Source organism: Marmota flaviventris, chromosome 15, assembly GCF_047511675.1.
Source record: "Marmota flaviventris isolate mMarFla1 chromosome 15, mMarFla1.hap1, whole genome shotgun sequence".
NCBI classification, from domain to species: domain Eukaryota; kingdom Metazoa; phylum Chordata; class Mammalia; order Rodentia; family Sciuridae; genus Marmota; species Marmota flaviventris.
In genome coordinates, this window is record NC_092512.1 from 15,855,924 (window position 1) to 15,869,200 (window position 13,277).

Genomic DNA, 13,277 nt, shown 5'->3' on the forward strand with positions numbered 1-13,277 from the left:
ACCCAACAAGTATAACTAAAGGATAGAGGAATAATTTCTCTCTCTCAAAATCATTTATATATATATATATATATATATATATATATATATATTTTTTTTTTTTTTTCTTTTCTTTTCTTTTCAGGTGAGTTTTATTTTTAATCAATTTTTCTTTTGATTAAAATTACAACACACACATAAAAATTTTACTTTGAAAATTCTTAAGAAGAAGGTAAAAATCACTTAGAATTCCTCAACCCATGTAAATGTTGCAATGGATTTCCTCCCTGTGATTTATTATGCTCAAGATCTCAGGGATGGAAAGGGGACGTGCTGGGTGAATACGTGTATGTGTATGTGTGTGTGTGTGTGTGTGTGTTTAAATCCCACTGTTCCTCGGTTCTACTTCTGGCTAATTGATCATAGGATGACTGCTTTGGGTGGCTCTCACTTTTTAAACCTTGATTTCTGAAAATTCACATTGCTATCACCTTCATTCACATGTTCACATTAATAGGGAAAGCAAGCAAAGAGCCTCCTACGTGCATCAGAGATCTTGCCTTTAAGAACAAAGAACTGAAAACGTACTGTAAGAAGCTTCCAGTGAGGTGGGTGTGTGTTTGCTTTTTGGCAGTTCACTTATTCTGAGGCAGGGTTGAAGGAAGTGTCCCAGCTCAGGTCAGCCTTGCTGGGAAAAGCCCTGGGGGGCAGGTGGGAAGGAACCTGAGCCGTGGTACAGAACATGGCAAGGGAGTCACCCAAGAGGACAAAGGAGGAGCAGAATTGGCACTAGAAGCACAAGAAGGTTGGCTTTGGTGCAAATTAATGGCTCCTATGTCGATGTTAAGCATGCTGAGATTAGAGCAGGTTTCTAAATGATACTATCTTCACGTATTCTCCACCCAGTTCTGAACCGTTTAAAATAAGAGAGGACTGTGGCTGTGGAGATCAAAATGACAGAGCCATCTTAGAGGGCCCAGCCTAGGCTCATGGAAACATTGGACTTCTTTTTCCTGCTGACCAGAATCAGATGACTTGACACCCCTTCCTCGACAGTGGTGGCCTCCTGAGGAAGTGAGCCTCCCCAGAAAAATTTAACAGCCAAGTGGAATGTGTGCTGGTGTCAGCAGCTGGGCCCAAAGGAAAAGTAAGTACTTCCAAATCTGCCAACCAGGTCATTCACTCCTCCTCCCCAGGAAAGTGTGAGCACAGGACCAGAAAGAAGCCAGGAGTGTTACATGCATTGATGTCCCTTTGCGTGGAAACAAAGCCAGAGCAAACGGAGGTTCCATATGAGAGGCATTAGGAGTTCCAAGTATTTCATCTCTAATTCTGAACAAACCTGCAAGAGGATATTAATATTTTCATTTTTAAGATGAGAAAATTGAGAGGAGTAAAATAAGAGCACAATGACATACCACTGGCAAGTGATGGGGCAAGGATTGGGATGGAGATTTTGCTCCTTCTACTGTGGTCACCGGTCTTCTCCTTGCCTTTATGAGCCATTCATTGCTGAGCTGCACTTCTGCTGGCTGAGAAGCCCTGACAGCAAAGCATGCAATGGGTTCAGGGTGAAGGGGCCATGAGCACAGTAAAAATAGCATTAAAAAAAAAAAAAAACCTTGGGGTTGTGGCTGAACAGTGAGCGCTTGCCTTGCACATGTGAGGCACTGGGTTTGATCCTCAGCACCAAATAAAAATAAAATAAAGGTATTGTGTTCACCTACAAATACATATATTTTTTTTTAATCTCACTTAAAGGAATAAGGAGAAGACCACTTTGTTTGGAATGATCAAGCAGGTAGAAGATTCAATGTAAGTCAGGCTTTGAAGGAAAAAGAGGATTCCAGTGAACAGTTTGCTTCTTGTTTCTGATTATTTTTATGTTAGTTCATAGAAATCAGCCCAAATACCCCTTGTTCTTTTCTCATAATTTCTAGTAGTGGTTTAAGTTTGGGTTCTACCATCAATGATCTGGGGCAGGTTTCTTGCCCTTCCTGAGTTTTCAAGTCCTCCTTTGTGCAAAGTGATTGTGGTAAAGACTAAATTAGATGAAAGTGCTGGGTCACAGCTTGGCTCAATGTTTTTCCCTCCATGCTCTCTTGCTTTCGAGTCATTTTTCATTGCTGCTTTCAGAAACCCTGCCACCAGTTCACTTCTGGAGGCTCCCCTGACTTCAATGCTACCTGCCATTGATACTGACAGCCACTGGATGACATTCTTGGCCTTTGCTCAAATTCTTATCTTCAGTCCCCGAACAAACATCCTCCCCTCACAGGAGCAGAAACAAGATGTTCTGATCCGACTCTTCTCTGGATACCTGCTGTTCTGCACAATGAAGCACCTTTCTGTTTGGGAAATGAGAGCTGGTGACTGTGGATCCAGGTCTCTGGAAGGGGAGAGTCCTCCAGCCATTTGTTACCTTAATTAATCCTTTCAACAGCCCTTAAAATAACTGGTGCTTAGAGAAGTTGGTTCACTGGTCCAAGCTTTTTTTCCAGAAGATAATTGGTGAAGGTGAGATGGGACCCTAGTACCCAAGCTTCTGCTGGTACCCAAGCCTCTTATCAGGGTGCTACTTCTCCTGCATCTCCTTCCTGTTGAGTGGCTTTGGCTGGGACACTTCCCCTCTGTGGGCCTCACTGGTCACATTTGTGAAATGGAGGCAGAGGACACGTGACATGCTTACTAAGATCCATCCCTATTAGAACCCTTTCCACGAGATTAGGAGCAACACCAAATGGCCATCCATCCTGCTAGGGCAGCATTTTGCAGTTCATAGAGCCTGTACTCATCCTTCTCGTGAAGCAGATCACCTGGAAACAAGATATGCCCAAATGGCCAGACCACGCCCCTGAGTCACTGCTCCAGGAAAATCTGTGCGGAGAGGGGCCGTTCCAGGAACAGGCCTGGCTGCCTCACCCTGAGGTCCCAGGAGGCACTGCCTGTCCTTGCAACGCAGGCTGCCTTCTCAGACCTGGCAGGGGTCCCATGTAGGATGATCAGAACATAAAGCCACGTCCTGGTACAATCTGGGCAATGCAGGACCAGGGACTGGACAGTATAGGCCTCAAGGAACACCTAGGCAGAGTCGCTGTGAACACTTCTGGAACCCAGACTTGCCCAGCCTGTGAGCTGCCGGAAGAGACCTGTCATCCATCACTTCTGGTAGTCCATTGTCGCATTCACTCACTCATTCAACAAACATATAAAGGACACATCCATGATGAGACCTCATTGTGCTAGGCACTTAGGATAAAAGATGGTGTCTCCTTCTCCTAAGGGAGGGGGTGGAGAACCAAGTACACAGGCAGATTAACCCAACCAGTACAACATTGTTAGCCGTGGGAGCCCACAACACTGCATACCCTCTCTGAGCTTCCGTTTCCCCATCAGCCAAACAGGGTTAATAATATTGAATTCTTAGCTTCATCCTCCAGAGCTTCTCCCACCCTTTGGGTCACTTCCCATTTCCCAAACACATCATTTAAGGTCCCATTCCTTCACCTTACTATTCCTTCTTCCTTTCCTGAGAGCATTTATTTTTTCCCCTTTGTCTCCAATCACATCAATTCTCATCTTCTGATCTTTGCCAAATGCAATGGGGAAATGGTCTCTTCTTGATGGTTCTAATTCATGGTTCTGATCCTTAGAGAAGGGCTGTCCCTTCCCCATGTCTCCAAAATACCCCACAACCCATCACTAAGGCTAGTCTCAGCACACACTAGAGGAGGAATAACTATTTGCTGAATGAATAAATCCCACAAGATTAAGTTAGCACTATCTGACTTCCCAGGCAGAACAATTATTGGTCTCCTCCATTAAATTGCAAACTCCTCCTGTGCAGACCCTGGCTGAGAGAGAACGTTAGTGTTTAGTAAACAGTAGTAAAAGTGAAAAACAAGTTGGTCAAGGAAGGGATTACTATCTTTGTTTTAGGAATGACTCAGGTTCTGAAAAATCCTAAAGGACTCGGTGAATCATTCTGGAAGGTGAGAAACAGGCCCAATTACAGGGGTTCCAGGGCAGCCTCACTTCCTGCCTTGATTCTGAGCTGTCAGACCAGTGCTCTCCTAGGTAGTTTTAAAAAGAACTTATTTCACAAATTCTAAATGCACATGTTTAACATCCCAGAACTTGGGATGCATTTTTCTTTGTTTAATGGTATGTAAAATAGTGATAATGTGTCTTACAACCAATGCGTCATAAGATTTGATCAAATACATTATTAGTTGTAATTAGAAAAAGAAAAATACAAGTAATCAAGTTCACCCTCACTCGTTATCACAGCAATAAAAATCAGAGCTATAAAGCAGAGACCCTTTCCCCCTATTGCATTTAGCAAAAATCAGAAGAGGAAAAAATTATGTGGTTGGAGGGAAAGGGAAGGATTCTCTCCTATAGAATCAGTGAAACGATGCATTGATATAAACTTTTGGCTGGGTGTGGTGGTGCATATTTATAATCCCAGCACCTCAGGATGCTTAGGCAGGAGAATGGCGAGTTCAAAGCCAGCTTCAGCAAATTAGTGAGGCCCTAAGCAACTCAGGGAGACCCTGTCTTGTAAAAATAAAATATAAAAAAGGACTGGGATGTGTCTCAGTGGTTAAGGTCCCTGGGATCAATCCTAGGTACAAAAAAACAGAAGTTGTACTCCATGTAAGTATGATATGTCAAAATACATTCTACCGCCAGGTGTAACTAAGAAGAACAAATAAATAAATAAATAAACTTTTGGGGGAAGGAATTTGAAATTTTTTTGACACATGAAAAATGCTTGCCCCTTAACCCAGGCACTCCATTTCTAAGAGTTTACCCTAGGATGAATTTGTGTTTGCACTCTGATTTATCTACAAGTATATTCTAAGAAGCCTTGTTAATAGTAAGAAAAACTGGCAGCAATGTACCTTTGGCAGTTAAGATTGAATAAAGGTAATTGGATGAAGTTAAATAATACAAAAAATGAAAAACACTGTTAATAATTACAATCAGTTCTAAATCATATGTATTTAATGTGCATGTACAGAAAAAAACGATTTGTGATACTTGGCTTTACTAACAAAACTTAGCTTTATTCCAATTCCACTTTTATTTGAAAAATTATTCCAGATTGATAACCACCCTGGTAACCGGAAGGATGACCTGGGCTTAATAAAATTGCAGGTGTTTCATTTTTACAGCTAAGTCTTAATAACTTTTAAAAATTGTAAGTCCACTGTTGTTTTTAAATTTGTTTATCTTTGGGGAGTACTGGGGATTGAACCCAGGGGCACTCTCCCACTGAGTGGTATTTTGAGACAGCATCTCACCAAGCTGCCAAGGTGGGCCTTCAACTGGTAACCTTTCTGCCTTGTCTCCCTGGGATCACAGCATGCCCCACCACACCCACTCTGTGCTTCTTTAAATGTATTGTTTTAAAACAATTTCCAACTTACAGAAATGCTTTAAGAGTGGTGAAAACAACTCTATATACCAATTACCCAGAGTGGCCAAGTTTTGACCCAGGGCCTCTTCTCTATTATTTCTGTCATGCACATACATTCTGGCTTCCCTCTTTTTCTGTATCTGTGCTTGCAGAATTATTTTTTATGAAACATTTGAGAGTAAGCATGCCCTTTTACCATTTAATATCTCAGTGTGCATTTCTTAAGAAAGAAGATATTCTCTTAACAGTAGAACCATCAGCAAATTCCAGAAATACACTATTGATACAATATTTTTATGTGAGCTACAGTCCATATTCCAACTGAACCGATTGCCTCAAAGTACATAGCATAGCAGGTGTGTTTGTTTGTTTGTTTGTTTGTTTTATTTTGTTTGCAATACTGGGGATGGAATCAGGGGCCTCACCCATGCTAGGTAAGAGCTCTACCACTGAACTACGCCCCCTAACTCTTTTTTTCTACTTAATCTGAAGCAGCACATCAGCCTTTCTTTGACTCTCATGGACCAAGGGGTTGTCCTCCATATAATTCAGGTGGTCTGATGCTTTCTCATAATTTGGCTCCGTTTATGCATTTCTGGCTGGAGCATCCTATGTAATGTTGTGTCTTTCTCAAGGTATCATGTCTAGGGACACATGATGTCTGTTTGTCCCTCAGTAGTATTACTAGTGCCACTCAAGTTGTATCACTTAGTCATCATTTGTGCCTTCTCCACAGTGTGGTTTCTATCTCTCCTTCTCAGATCATTCATATGAAGACACTTGGAGACTGGAAATTTCCTATTTCTTATCAGATTTCTTCCCCACCTATTGAGGATTCAATGCTAAATCTTGCTTGAATCAATTTTTACTACATAGTTGCAGAATGGTGATTTTTAAAAATGTAATCCTTCCTTCTATGCTTCTTAATCATAAGAAAGAGCTTCACATTTATTTATTATCGAAAGTTATTTTATGCAAGGGGTTAAGATTCATCACTGTCCATTTTTATCTTGATGCTCAGAATTTATCCTAGGTCTGGCCAGTTTGCCCAGCGGGGGCTGTTCACGCATGCTTCTGTGCCTCTTTGACATGCTCCGTAATCTTTTTGTGTGTTTGCCTGCTTAGCCCTTCTTGTCTTCCTTTTGGCACAGCTTAGACGTTCCAGACTTCTCTCAGCCTCTCTATGCTGTAACCTTGGAATCAGCCACTTCTCCATGGGGACTGGTGGCTTGTAGTGGATATTGGCATTTAGAAACCAAGATCTGGCTGCATAGAGATGTTTCATTTTCTTCTTTTCAGTTGTTTGTATCTTCTACTTTTTAAAAACGAATGAAGCACATATGCCTTCATAATAAGAAAAGGTTGAAGTCATTTTTCACATTGTTCTTTAAAGGGAAGAAAAACAAACAAAACAGAGTGGGCCCTGGGAGCCAAAATTCCTGAGACCCATGAGAAAAAATTTCCTCTGCAGACTTTTCAAATGCCAGAGGAAGTAGCTCCAAAACAGAGATGGGCCCCAGGAAGTCCTGGCAGGGAGCTGTCCTTCATCCTTAGAGGGCAGGAAGGCACACACGGAGTTCTTTTGCTGGATAGATCTGCAGAACTGGCCTGGAGACCCGGCGTGGCATCCCCATGGTGATGGAACAAGACCCCCACAGAGAGACTGTTCACCCAAACCCATTGCCCACACAAGATGGTGCCATGTGCCCCAACCCCCAATTCTCTATTGACACTAGGCGGGCAGGCTGGCACATCTGCCTCCAGCCCCGGGCACACTCATCCACGCCTGCCCCGGGACCCAGAGTGAGTTGGAAGAAGGAGGGACGTGTGGCTAGGGGCTGTGAACGCTCATGCCTGTTTAACTATTCTAATTAAGTTTTGATATGCTGCCCACATGACCAACCCCTGCCTTTTCACAAGAGCAACTGGCTGGGACTGTCCCAAATAGCTCTGTTTGACTAACAGTCACCCCTTGACCTGAGGCCTTTCTGAGGTCCTGAGTAACCACTTAACCATGGACTGGTCCGTGGTTGGATTTCTAGAAGAATTTAGGTCAGGGGCATAGCTATGGCAGCTCCTGGGAACAGCCATCCCTAGGAGGAGTAGGGGCAGGGAGGGATGGCCATTCCCTTGCACCCCTTTCTTGTTCCCTCCAGAAGTGGCATGAATATTGCCACCCTCGTTTTGTTCTTGCATAAAACTGCACACTCTTTCACGCCAAGGCCCTCATCTCCCCACGAGAACGCCCCCTGCAGGCTGGCCCCCTGACCTCCACCCCCAGGGATTCTTCGTCTGGGTTTCTTACAACGCTGATCTCATCGCTGGGTCACCAAATGTCACCCTTCCTTTCTGTGAGCTAGGAGGCCAGAGGCTGTGGCAGTTCATTCTTGCGTCTTGGTGCCAACCACAGTGTCTTCCAGTAGAATTCAGTATGAACTGGAAGGAAAGAAGGAAGCAGGGTGGGAGGGAAGGAGAGGAGCTGCCGTGGGGAAGGCCAAGCAGAGGGGTGTGGGGCATAGCCGTATTCCGAAACCGAGCTTAAGGGCTGGTTTCAAACCACCCTCCCTGCCGGCTGCCTGCCCCAGGCACTCACACCCCTGCTGCATGTGCTGTGCAGGACTCAACACCCTCTGAGGGGCCCTTCACCTATGCACCTGCTGACTTTTGTCTTCCAACCTTGCCCTGCCTTCAGGGGCTCCCTGTAGCACTCCTGCGCCCTCAGCTACTTGCTGAGGGATGAGAGTGGGGCATGGACAGACTCCGGCTCCTTTGAAGACCTACATTCTGCTCCCAATGCCTTGGTTTGGTACTTTTTAAAAAATATTTATCTTTTAGTTGTAGTTGGACATAATTCCTTTATTTTATTTATTTATTTTTATGTGGTTCTGAGGATCGAACCCAGGGCCTTGCATGAGGTCAGCAAGTGCTCTACCGCTGAGCCCCAGCCCTGGTTTTGTACTTTTTATAACAGGCATGTTCAATTTAAGATGCACCCCCCCCCCCAACCTCTTGGGGAAGGTAACAACCTACAGAATGTTCTCTCTTTTCTCCCAGCTTCTTTGTTACTTCCTGTTTTTTATCTGATGTGCATTCATTGAGTGCCTACTAGGAGCTGCACACTGTACTAGACAGTAGAAGTACAAGCACAGCTCAGGCACAGGGCCCCATGGGATTCCTAGGGATGAATGTCAGGAAGAAGGTGAGGGGTGGGTGGGCGCGGGGGCGTGTGGATCCTCCTAGCACATCCTGTCCACCTCCACCTGGCACCAGACAACTGTGCTTATGGAACGACTTAGGAGCCTGGTTAAATGACAAGCACCATACAGTACATACAGTAGCATTAAGTGTGATGATTGTACCTCAGAATGTTCTATTTGGTATGAAAGAACATGGTTATTTGAAATTACTGTGATAAAGATGCTAAAGCTATTCTGGCTAAGAGGTGACAATTTTCTGTCACTGCCTATGACATACATAAAGGGAGGTGGCGGGAGGGTCCCTCCTCTTCTTGAGAATGAGGTGGAATGTACTTTTCTGGAAGTGGAGTGAAGAGGAAGCCTGGTATTCCCCAGGTAAAGGACATTCTGATCCATTCTACATATTCTCATAACTTTATTCTGATTATAAAATTAATATGTACTCAATCTGAGGATAAAACCAGAAAATATAAATAGGAAAAGGACAGTCTTTTTATTTTTTCTCTTTCCACTTTTTTTGGGTGCATTTTAGTTTTACATAATGGTGGAATTTGTTGTTATATATTCCTACATGCACACAATATAGCAATATAATTTGGCCAATATCACTCCCTGCTTCTTCTCCACCTCTCATCCCGGGTCCCTTTCCTCTACTGAACTCCCTTTATTTTCATGAGGACCACCCCCACCACACACACACACACACACACACACACACACACAACTTTCTTTTCTTTTTTCCTCTCTAGATTCCACATATGACAGAAAACATGGCCCTCACCTTCTGAGTCTGGCTTATTGTGCTTAACATAATTGTCTCTAATTCTATCCATTTTCTTTTTGGCCGAATAAAACTCCATTGTGTTTTATGCCACACTTCCTTTTTAAAATTAATTATTTTATTTATTTTAATTAGGTGAATATGACAGCAGAATGCATTTTGATTCATTGTGCACAATTGCAGCACATCTTTTCATTTCTCTGGTTGTACACAATGTAGCATCACACCATATGTGCAGTCACACATGTACCTAGGGTAATGATGTCCATCTCATTCCACCATCTTTCCTGCCCCCATGTCCCCTCCCCTCCTTTGCCCAATCAAAGTTTTTCCATTTTCCCCATGCCCCCCCCCCCCATCATGGATCAGCATCCACTTATTACAGAGAACATTTGGCCTTTGGTTTTTGGATTTGGCTAACTTTACTTAGCATGATATCCTCCAGCTCCATCCATTTACCTACAAGTGCCTAATTTTATTCTATTTTAATGCTGAGTAATATTCCATTGTGTATATATACCATGGTTTCTTTATCCATTCATCTATTGAAGGGCATCTAGGTTGATTCCACAGTTTAGCTATTGTGAATTGAGCTGCTATAAACATAGATGTGGCTGCATTACTATAGTATGCTGATTTTGAGTTCTTTGGGTATAGACTAAGGAGTTGGATAGCTGGGTCATAGGGTGATTCCATTCCAAGTTTTCTAAGAGATCTCCATACTGCCTTCCAGATTGGTTGCACCAATTTGTAGTCCCACCAGCAATGTATGAGTGTGCCTTTTCCCCCACATCCTCACTAACACTTATTGTTGCTTGAATTCTTGATAATTGCCATTCTGACTGGCATGAGATGAAATATTAGAGTAGTTTTGATTTGTATTTCTCTAATTACTGAAGATGTTAAACATTTTTTTCATTTATTTGTTGATCGAATGTTGGGGGCTGGGGATATAGCTCAGTTGGTAGAGTGCTTGCCTTGCATATACAAGGCCCTGGGTTCAATCCCCAGCACCGCCAAAAAAAAAAAAAAAAAAGAGCAAGATATGCCACACTTTCTTTATCTATTCACCCATTGATGGACACCTAAGCTGGTTCCCTAGTTTGTGAATTGTGCTGTTATCAATATGGGTATGCATTTATCACTAGAGTATGATGATTTAAATTCTTTAAATAAAAAGGACTGGTAAACTGGGTTATATGGTGGTTCCACGCCTAGTCTTTTGAGGAACCTCCATATTTATTTCCATAGTGGTTGTACTAATTTATACTCCCACCAGTAGTGTAATAGTGTTCATTTTTCTCCACATCCTCGCCAGCATTTATTATTGCTTATATTCTTTTTTTTTTTCACAGAATACTTTTATTTTATTTACTTGTATGTGGTGCCTCACAGGTGCTAGGCAAGCGCCCTGCCACCGAGCTGCAGCCCCGACCCCGAGCTGCAGCCCCGACCCCTGTTGTGTGTGTCCTTGATGACTGCCACTCTGACTGGTGTGAGGTGAAATCTCAGTGTAGTTTTGATTTGCGTTTCTCTAATTGCTAATGATGTCGAGCATTTTTTTTCATATATTTGTTGGGCATTTATATTTCTTCTTTTGGGAAGTATCTGTTTAATTCATTAAATGCATTAAGTGTCATTAAATTTATTCATTAATTTAATCCACTTGCCCATTTATTAATTGGTTATTTACTTTTTTGGTGTAAAGTTTTTTGAGTTCTTTCTATATTCTACATATTAATCCTCTGTCAGACGAGTAGCTGGCAAAAATTTTCTCCATGCTGTGTTCTCTCTTCATATGCCTTTGTTTCCTTTGCTGTGCAGAAGATTTATAATTTGAAGCTATCCCATTTATTAACTCTTGGCATAAAGACATTCTCTTTAAATCTCTCCCCAAAGCATACATCTATAAAGTAGTAGACTACTATTACCTTTGAGGTATTCTTAGTCTCACTCCTAAGCAAGAGTTTACTGTGCGCATTTGAGAACATGCTACCCATATAATACCTTCTCTTGCTTTTCTCACTTGGTTTGCCATAAATATTTTCCCACATGATTAAAAAATGCATCATAAGTGAGGAATTCAAGTTGCAGAAAAATACATATAGTCTGGTACAAGGGGAAAGAAAAAACACACGCAACCCAAATAATATATATTTTCTATGCCTATGTGGAATGTTAACTCTGTGAACTACAAGCCCAAAATAGTAGGATATCTCTGGGAAGGTGAAGATGGAGAATGAAGCTGATGCAGAAAAGCAACAAAAATATTAGCTTTGCCTGTGATGCCCAGAGGTTCAAGTTCTCAAATGTTGTATATATAAGTGAATTTGCTTTTAAGGTTAAAACTTTATTAAGTCATAATTACACTGCTTGATGTTAGACAAAATGACTGAATCTTATTTTATTTTATTTAAGATTGGACATCAGAATTTTTTTTCAACATTTTAACTATTCTACATAATTTCTATTTATTGGATACAAATCTGTCTTAAGTCATTTCCTCTGAGTTCATCCCTGCGAGTGTCTGAGTCACCACGTCTCCATAAGCGCCAAGTGCTATCAATTTTTAAAATTATTACTAATTTGGTACTGACTCATTTAATTTTAATTAGTACTTCTCCATTACTAGTAGAGCTAAAAATTTTTGGAATATATTCATTAGCCATTTTCGCTGAGAAGGGACTTTTCCTCATAAACTTTAAGAGAAGAAACTCTTACAGGAGGGGCGTACCGGGAATTCAGATTGGGCAGAACTTTTCTTTTTGTTTCTTAAATCCTTGAAACTTTCTTCCTTTCATTGCACAGGAGAAAGAGAAGCAAAGAAAAGGCAGTTTGGGGACCAGACAGCAGGAGTGACATCAGCCATGGGTCAGCTTGAACTCCTGAAGAGCAGCCCTGGTCACATTGTCGCTGACTTGCCCACATCTCCAGTGTCTCCCCACACCTGACGACAGAAAGTCCTCCTCCGTGGAAACCAACCTTCTCAGGCGTGTTTCCCTCGCCTCTCGCACACACCCGGTCCCCCATTCGCCAGGTTCGTGGCCATCCTTCAACAGCACACAGCCTGACCTCTTCTTTCCTTTGCTCACACTGTAATTCCCTCCCCTGCGATGCCCTCTCCGCTGTCCCAACACCAACCTTTCCTTCTTCCAATGAAGAAAGTATCACTTCTTCTGCAATCAGGCTTTTGCTCATCCCTAAGATTCAAGTGATTTTTTTAAAAATTCTTTTAAATGACTATTTGTTCTCGAGGCAAGCATTAAAGGCCAAGATTTAAGCCCAGGTTTGTTCGTCTGCTGGTTAGTTTCAAGTTTTATCTTGATTGGACCAAGGGATATGCAGATGGCTAACACAATTTCTTGATATTCTGTGAGAGTGTTCCTGGAAGGGTCAGAATTCAGCTCTATTGACTGAGTACAGAGGATTCACCTTCAACAAAGTGGGTGGGCATCATCCTATCTGTTGAGGGCCTAACTAGTGCAAAAGGATGGAGGAAGGGCAGGTTTTTTTCTTGCTTGAAATGGGTCATCCATTTTGTCTTGTCGTCCGACATTAGTGCTCCTCTTTCTCTGGCCCTTGGACTCAGACGAGAACTTATGCTATGGACTCTCCTGCTTCTCACCTTTAGGCTTGGACCAGAACTATACTCCCAGCTTTTGTTTCTTTAGCTTGAAGATGGCAGGCCATGGAGCTTCTCAGACTCCATAACCATGTGATCAATCCCTCATAATAAATCTCTATCTAGCATATTGGTGTCTCCGGAGAAGCCTAACACAGTTAGTTCTTACACTTCCTATGAAGTGCAAGAGCAAATTATTAAGGAAACTGAACCAATGATTCATCTCCCTAAAAATCAGAAAATGAGACCACATCAATAAAATAAACACATTTC

General features: G+C 42.3%; 1 long non-coding RNA gene across 1 annotated transcript; it reads left to right on the forward strand.

Moving 5' to 3' along the window:
* Positions 1 to 493: 493 nt before the first annotated feature.
* On the forward strand, positions 494 to 12,646 carry LOC139702102 (uncharacterized). Its single transcript, XR_011704710.1, has 3 exons — positions 494 to 587; positions 886 to 1,126; positions 12,191 to 12,646. It is a non-coding gene; the product is annotated as an uncharacterized lncRNA (long non-coding RNA).
* Positions 12,647 to 13,277: the final 631 nt, after the last annotated feature.